We start from the raw sequence: 9263 nt of genomic DNA on the forward strand, positions 1-9263 counted from the left end.
ATAGCTAGTTTGCCCTCTGTGTCCCTTAAGGAGTAACTGGAGACGCTACTACGGTCAACAAATTTGGAACTAAGGTAAGCGGGAGTAAGACCATTAAGCGACTTATAAACCATTACAGCCTTATGGATTTTTCGTTGACAATCAACGACGTATTTTCGATACTGAAACCCCCTTTGACGACACGTTTTCCTGGTAAGAACACTTAATACTTGAGGAATGCCTCCCGCTAGTAAGCGTCTGAGGTTTTCAAGAGGAAAGCACATTCAGTCGGGAATCATAAAAGGATAAAGAGGTTATATTCAGTTTATTCTTTGCTATAATCAGGCCTGATTACAACGTGTAGTTATATCCGTGCAATTCTTACCCCCTTTTCAGTTTTCTGATAAACGTTACAAAACTTTTAGCCTGATATCTACTGCGGTGGGTGTCAAACGCTCGTCTTTGCTCCACTCTACCTGAAAACATCAGAACAAGGAATAACAACGGTTACTCGTTATGTGCACACAAGAGCCTCTCCAAAAGAATGGTCTGCGTAGAATTGTCACTGAGAAAACCCGTACAGTAGTGTTCACACTCACAACTTAGTGCTTTAAAACTTTACTTTATAGCAACAGACGCTTTTCTACGAGTCCTATCTACTAGGAACAATGGGCGACTTAATCCTCGCATTTCTTCTTCCACTTAGCCAAAAGTGTGCGCTTCTCACCGGTGAACTGATTGATGACCACAAAGTTCAATCCACGTCTATGAGGGGAATAATCCTTCTTGTTGACTATGATTCTCGCACGGCAACGCCCGTACAGCTTGCGCCCTTTCTTCCGGTCTTCATAACCTTCGCTCTTGACAATAATCTTAATTTTTCCTGAAAAGAAACGTACAGAATAATAAGTATATTTAAATCGCGCCTCATGGCGCGGACGACACCCAGTACCCCATGCTTCATTAAGAGATTTTTTACACATTCACCGTAGCCGTACACTCACTTCGTCTCCTTCCGAGTATTCTAATCCGTCGCCGTTGACCTAAAAGTTATTGAACGGAAAAAGTTAAAAACTGATTAAGAAAAAAGGAGACAATATACTGGTTCCGTTATAATCGAGGTGAATCTTATCCTACAGTACACTCCAGTCTAATAGAACATAACGTTAATTCAATGGGTGTGCATAATCATTCGAAAAGAACATATGATATAGAATTAACAATTATTACATGAGCGCGAGTTGGGTATGAGATGTGGTAAATAGCCATCGAAGCGCAAAGCGCCGAGTTGGCTATAACTCAGTCTCACATCCAACAAGCGCGAATGTAATAAATGTTTTATAAAGCTTTCAATAAATTCTGAACGCTAGGACAATTGAAAATTAAAGCCAATCAGTTTCCAACTTGGCCGGCAACACTTGACGCAATCAGATTCCATATTAGGCCATTAAAGTTCATGAGCTGATAACTGAAATTGAGTGAACGCAAGAAGGTGACAAAATATCGGTTCCCTTGTAATCGAGGTGAATCTTATCCTTCAATACACTCCAGTCTAATAGAACATTAGGTTCAATCACAATCCGAGGTCGAAAATTTAATAAGAGTAATTATCCCTAGACAACAAATGATATTGTGGGTAGAACTGGTTAACTTATGCAAAATTTACTCCTGAGATGTTCTCGCCATCCTTCTTACTGGAGCATTGTAGGCTGGGTTCTTGAATTTCCCTTTTGATCTTAGTAGAGTAAGTCAAGCAACGGTTTTATTTTTATTTTTCATAACTTTCCATCACCATGGTAGTCCGATTTATCATCGTCTTCGCGTTCCTCCGCAACCACATCTTGTCTGCGCGGCTCGAGCTCATTCAAAATTGTAAATAAAAATATATAAGATGTACATTGACCTTTGCGAGGGATACGGATTCGAATACTGCTGGGACCTTTTCCTCTAAGGAAGCTCGCCTGCCTCAACCAATATTTTCTTGGACCAGGGCTGCCAACCACTGCAAAACTTCCTCTGAATCCAATCTTTAATTCTTTCTTTATCAGGCCCAATCGTCTCAGACATCCAATGTAGGCATATCTCTTTGCTTCGTCTTGAGCGGCCACAATAACGATTTTCCTATTTCAGGAAAAAAGAAATGGAAGCTAGTTACAAAATAACTTGGCATGCAATCTCAGATGAACATGTGGTACACATGAACAAGAAGATTGTGAAAGGTATAGAGAGCTTTTGATAACCAAGTGGAACTTAGAAAAACTCCGTGTTCTAGATTGGATTTCAACCCACCCGACCCTAAGATCTCAGTAGCTGGATGCCCTGACTTAAAAATACGCGTTCATTAACCGTGTTATAACAGATTTCCTGGGGTCAAAGCGAGATGGAAAGTATTAGGGAGATTAAGCAAAGGAAGTGAAAGACGGTTTCGAGAATGCCACAAAACAATAGGTTTCCCACATCCCTAAAATGCTTTTAGCATTTTGATAGATTTTTTAGCCGTTCTTGTCCTGGCAACGCCGTGGTATGACAGAATTTGAGGTAATGTGAAATACGCAAGCTCCTAATGAGAAATTTTCAATTTTCTCGTCAAATATCCACACCGTTCATATTTATTCGTGAAATGTTCATACGCAAACCGTTCTTTTCGAATTCCCAAGTCTGTCCTTAACGGATGGCCCGTCTCAAGTGTAAACCGGGGCCATTCTTGCATGGAAATGCAAGTTTGAGGCCGAGGAGCTTTCAGCTTTCAGATAAGCCCGACGACGAAATCATCGTCGTAAAGAATTGTCATGTATTTTCCGATCACTAGCTCCATCCTGTTTGAGTACAGCGTGCGTTGACAAGGTACACCTGGATTGGTGTGAACACCGAAAACAAAGACAGAGACGCTGAGACACTGAAACTGGCCGTTGAATGCTCACGTTGTCATCAAAACTCCAAAATAAGTAATTTCACGCTGTCGTTTCGCAGATCACGGAAAGACATTTATCAAAATGGATGCCACACGTGCAGCACGCTTTCTTCACTTATTAGATTTACAATCCGGGTCAAAAGACTTCGGGACACTTATCAAATTTTGGGCGAAAAGTAGAGAATTTACTGTACATGCTTCCATCGTTATATGAGCAACGTGTGTTCTTCTTTCGCTGCCTGCCTTTCGCGCCCCCCTTCCCCCCAGACAATAGGGAACTTAAGCAACGACAACGGCGACGGCAACGAGAACGTCACAAATTTGCATATTTAACAATAGCTTTGCACGCCCTGCACGTGCGTTTTTCACTTTTGTCCATTTCTTTGCAGTCGTCAGCAAAACAACAACGTGAAATAGTCAAATTTGAGGTTTTAAGGAGACCGTCAGCACTTGACGCTAAAGTTTCATTTTCTCCCCTAAATTAAGCGCCGTTCCGACCAATGTCATTTTTGAGGAACTTCCACAACCTTGTCTTATTAAAAGGGTTGACATGTTTACAAAGTGATTACAATGACGCGAATTTATATTTTGAGATGACGTTCTCGGTGCCGTCGCCGCCGTCGTTGCTTAAGTTCCCTAATGTTGAACATGCCAGCGATCGATGAACGGATCTTGATTTTGGAGACCGTGAAAAATCAACATTGTAATGGGGGGAGGGGGAAAAGCGCAAATTGTCCCAACAGTTTTGACCAGGATTGTAGTTTTAAATTTTGGGGTCGTCGCATTTCGCATTTTCCGTGGTCGTTGCTCGTGCTCCCTTATGTGAGATCCTTTTGACATTAGAGAGAGTTAGCATCGCGTTTCTGGCAAACGGAAAACGCCAGGATGAAACTTGCGTTTTGCCAAAAATCAAAGAAACTTGTTTGATTTTAATTAATATCTTCCCTGCGGAGATAATTATCCAAAGAGAGAAGCCAGTTCTCGACAAGCAGCCGCCTGGCGTTTGACTTTTCACCTAAACGCGAAGCTAAATTTTTCTTGTCCAGGTAAAACGTCAAACGGGAAACGGAAGGCAAGTGACTGTTTTAAAGAGCGAGTACGCAAAAGTACGCTAAAATCGAAGAATTTCAGCTGGGAGTTTTCCGTTTAGGCAAGCGCAATGCTAAATTTCCCACAAAACAAAAGTCTGGAACACACGTCTATTTCTAAAGAAGCATAAAAAGACCCGGGGTTATGCAATTCAGTCTTACCCGCGTGGAATTGCTTTGATGAATTTTCTAAACTGTTGTCCCTGAAATCTGCTTGCGTAGGTGTCAAAAGCTCTTGTTTTTTCCACTTGAGCTGAAATTTAATTGGTCAAAACAAGGAATAAGGAATAAAATGCAGCCACTTAAACATTATGTTGAGGACATCGTTTGACATCTCAATGTTGCCAAAGTTATCATTGAAAATCCCTATTCCAGAAAATTTTAGCACTAAATATTTTACTCCATGATGATTAAACAAGGCCAATAATTGCCGGGATAATTTTTCCCGGCGTAGATTTTTTGTTTTTTTTTTTACGTTTTATTTCATTCAGATACGAATTTGTTCATGACCGCTGTTTATCAAAAGCATCTTTCTGTACTCACGGTGACTTCAAAATGGCTATTCAATTGCATGTGCTTCATCTCTGAACAAAGAAGTGCCAAATCTCACCCGTATTCGGATCGACAATCGCAACGTTGAAACCACGTTTATGAGGAGAGTAATCTTTCCCGTTGACTTTAATGATCGCTCTAGACGCTCCTCCGAGAATAGGACCACGTTTAGGTCCGTACTTCCGGTCTTCAAAGCCTTGACTAGTGACAGAGACATAAATGTATCCTAAAAACGATAAGCTTAACATCAGTCAAGTATTTTTATGTCTTCATAACACTAACAATGACAATGTCAATAGATATGAAATAAGGAAAAAATTGGTGATCATTTATGAAACGTTGCACCCGCGTAGCAATGTAGGCAGCTTCACCTTCGGTTAATCCTAGAAAAATGTGGGGGACGTGGTGTGGTTCGAATCGGGATAGAAGAAACTAGGCTGGCCTACGAACTTGAGATGAACAAAGAAGCAGTGCTTGTAGCATGAAAGAAGGAAGGAATAACAGCAAAAGAAAAGCCCTAAAGTAGGTATAGAGAGGAAAAACAACGCATTAATTGGAAGTACAAGGATATAAAAGCTTCACAAACAAATCGGATCGAGGTTAAAATTGAGGAACAAGATATTTTACCAACGACTCTGATTTGTGAATGTAGTAAATGAGCTGTAAATATCGTCATGGCAATGTTGCTCCAAAATACACTGAGGCTTTTTCAAAATCACACGCTCTGCCATATTTTTTGAGCTGGTATGAACATGAACTACAAAGAGTTGCAGACAAGAATAACGTCAAATTTGTACGATGTTTCTATTCATGTAGTAGTGGTAGTGGTAGTGGTAGTAGTAGCGGTACATTGATAAATGCAAATTTTGCAGTTCTGCCAACTTTAACCTCCTTTTAAACTCCCCGGTTTATCTACTATTACTTCATTAATTACCCTCTTTCTTCGATAATCTTTATAACCTGTCAATTCTGAAGTATAATACCGTGAGTTCTCACAGGTTTTCCGGTTTTTAATATTGCCAAAGATTTTAAACCGAATTCCACCCATATGTCTTCAATAAAAACAATGCTCAGTTGCACAAGTGCCAAGAGTCAATTTAATCTTGGGTTTTTCCAAAAAGCTTCAGATCATCAATAAATAATAAACGGTTGATTGTGAATTTCTTATTTCCCCATTAATAACAAGCTCTGGCCTTTCTCCCAGAAACAACAGATCATATAGGAAAATGGATGTGGTTACGGGAACCTGATCTCAAAATTCAGACAGAAGCGCTATTGTTTGCAGCTGAAGAGCATGCTCTTCGGGCCAACTAACAACCGGTTTCAACAATTTGGAGGAAATGTGTTATTAGAAAGATTAACTCCACCCAACACTGTTTCACTTAATGACAATGTTATGGTACCATATGAAACATCGATAATTGCTTAACAAGATGCACATATCAATGTGACGTAATAAATTATCAAGGCAACAAAAGAACCATCTAAAAACGCCCCATATTTTGTCAGTGTTTAAGCGCTTACTTCTCGAAAACAAAGTCGTTGACCCCCATTTTTTATTTCTAAAGTGATTAGCAGGCTAAGACGATTTTCTCTGCAAAGTTCAAAAAATACCTTTGGAACGGATGCAGAGCCACCTTAAGTTTTTTTCAATTGTGAAGGTGGCTATTAATCTGCTCCTAGGAATTATTTTAAACTTTTATCCTAACGTGCTTGTTAATCTTCTGCAATTAAAAAATAGGGGTCACCGAGTTCGTTTTTAGATATATGTGCTTAAAGACAAAATATAGGCTGTTTTTAGATGGCTCTCTTTTGTTTCCATGGGAACCCGTTACGTCACATTAATGAGTGTATTTCGTTAAGCATCTATTGCTGTTTCATATGGCATCATAACATTACCATTAAATGAAAAACATTGGTAGAATTAATCCTTCCAAGTAGTACAGTTTGTTGAAAGTGTTAAAACTGGGCTGAGCCTGGGGCTGAGCCTCCTTAAGTACCACATTGACTTTTGACAAGTCATATTGATTCCCTTTATGCAGAATATGTGGTTAGAAAAGCGGAAGTGTGCATCATATTGTGTGTGAATGCAACAAACGTACATCCAATGCGATGACGAGATTGAGGCAAGGAGAACAAACATTGTGTTGTTTAAGAATACTGAAAGAATAGCATCACTTTATTCCAATGTCTGGAAAAGGAGCAAGAGAAAATGGAAAAATATCAGGACTTGAAAAAGAAAGTATGTAGGCTCTGGTACATGAGCCATATTCAGGCAGTGCCTGTGGTGATAGGGGCTCTGGGAAGTGCAACAAGGAAGTTGGATGAATCGGTAGAAAAACTGGATATTAAGGTCAATCCTGCACTCCAGCAGAAGACTGAAATATTGGAAATCGCTAGGATTTTGCGAAAAGAACCTGAATTTTAAAGGAGAATGAACCCAAGGGACCCATGATCATTGAGTATGACTAGCTCCCTGTGGGATGAACAACGGTATTTAAAGGAATAATGATAAAAACATGTTGGATGACACAAACAAAAACGAGCTACGTTTTTTTCGTCATTCAGCACTTGTATATTTCGCTCTTGTTATTTGCGTCTCCAAAGGTTGGTTGCATTATATCACCTATAGAAAACCAACAACGTCAACTTGTATATGACGATGACTAGATAAATCGAACCTGTGGCCCGTTTCTCGAAAGTCACGAAAACTTTTCGGGCCCGGAAAGTCATTTGTGAAACTGCCAACCGCTTGTTTTGGAAAGCCGATCTTTTAACATGTTTTTAAAGTAACAAAAAGAAAAAGAACTGTGTAGTTTGACGACATAAACCCTCTCCGTTCTGGAGATACAAAGGATATTATGACACCCGAAAATGGCCCGTAAAGTTTCGGGACTTTCGGGAAACGGGCCCCTGGGCTATCGAGCTCTTCACTGCCCTAAGCCTGCTTCCCGAAACGCCCACGCTGAGAGAGTACACTTACTTCTTAGTCGTCGCCTTCGCCGTCTTCGTCGACGCCTCCTCCTTCGGCGCCTTCGTCTACCTAAAATGAGATTTAATTGACATAGCTAGATAATTATCATTAAAAGCTAATATCATCAATTCCCAATCTGGAGGACAAAACAATAAGATTGTTTTGCAATGGAAAGGTTTGTTTCTGTCAGGGGACAGAACAACCATTGTTGTGTCCTCCAGATTGGGAATTACTGAAAGGAGTCTATGTGATCCCCGCTGTTTTGGTAGACTGTTATGAGTAGATGCTGTGGTTATCATCGTTCCTGGTATCAAATGGATTCCGAGATAAATTCAGTATAATCCGTGAATAACCCTGACTCTACGATCTAATTTTCTAGTTTCGTGTATGGTCGTCCCATTCTGATGCAAACAATTTCATGAGCTATAATAGTTGATTGAGCAAAAAGACAAAAATACAACCGTCGAAGATTTGTCGGCTCAAAGTATTTCAATTTTTTCACTGAGGTAAATTTGGTTGGTATAAACTCACGTCTTTCTCTTTGCCTCCAGCGTCGTCTTCTCCGCCTCTGTCTTCTTCTCTTTCGCCGTAATTTCCGGCGATATTTACGTCGATATCGGGGTCCGCGGTAAACCCGTCCCCGACCTTAAAAGAGAAGAAAATTACCGTCAAAAGATGACATCAGAATAAAGTTATAAGTTAAATAGTAATCGAGAATCCTCCGTTTTCACACCACGTCACGGCGACCATGTTACTAGAGAACTAAAACAAGGGCGACGACGGCTGCGAAAACATTACAAAACAATAAACGTAAAACAAAAACCACGGCTCTGCACTCGCCGCACGTGCGTTTTACATTTTGATACATTTCCTCACTGTTTTGGTCCTGACAACGACGCCAAAAAGCCAAATTTGAGGTTAAATGCAAGACGAGAGCACTCGAAGATAAACTTTCATTTTTTTTCTCCAAACGTACGTACCGTTCACTCCAATTTTATTCCTGAAAAGTTCACGCACACTTTCCATCCCGAATGACTTGGAATAATCATTAAATCATTACCATAACCAGAAGTTATAGGTTTGCATAACGTTTTCATATCCGTTGTCATCGTCGCTCTTGCTTAATTCAAGTGTTCCGAGAAAAGAAAACGGCGGCCATATTGGTGACCTCCAGGAATGATCTAACTTTTTTCTTGGCTCGTGCCATACGTTTTTGCTACGAAAAGAAATGTTGCGGAAATTCGTTGATGTAGGTCCTGACAACGACGCCAAAAAGCCATAAAAAACATATGGCTACAAAAAACATATGGCCATAAAAAACATATGGCCACAAAAAACAAAAAACGAGTCCTGTGACGCTGCATCACTAATCACAAGGAAAGTCACGGTGTGGGCTAAGCTGTTCAAATAAGCCTGGAATGCAGAGTATAGTGGTCAAGGTTTAATGAAATGCTTGAAAAACGAGAAACATTATTTTTAAACCTGGTCAATGAATTTTAGCCATCTGCAAAACTAAAGCAGAAGCAAAATGTCTTACTTTACTAATTTGGTAAGCAGGCGCAATATTTGAACATTAACACAAATTTGTCATTTGGAGTTCAAGTTTGAACAGTCGAATGCGACTTCTCTCCTCTGGAGCAAACATTATTTTAATCGAAAAACCTAAAACCAACGTAACCTTTTAAGTACTCACGTCTTTTGCGCATGCGCCTACCACGGGGGCTTGGTCTTCCTACACGGAAAAAGAAAACGCATTGAG

Source organism: Montipora foliosa, chromosome 6 (assembly GCF_036669935.1).
Source record: "Montipora foliosa isolate CH-2021 chromosome 6, ASM3666993v2, whole genome shotgun sequence".
Taxonomy (NCBI): domain Eukaryota; kingdom Metazoa; phylum Cnidaria; class Anthozoa; order Scleractinia; family Acroporidae; genus Montipora; species Montipora foliosa.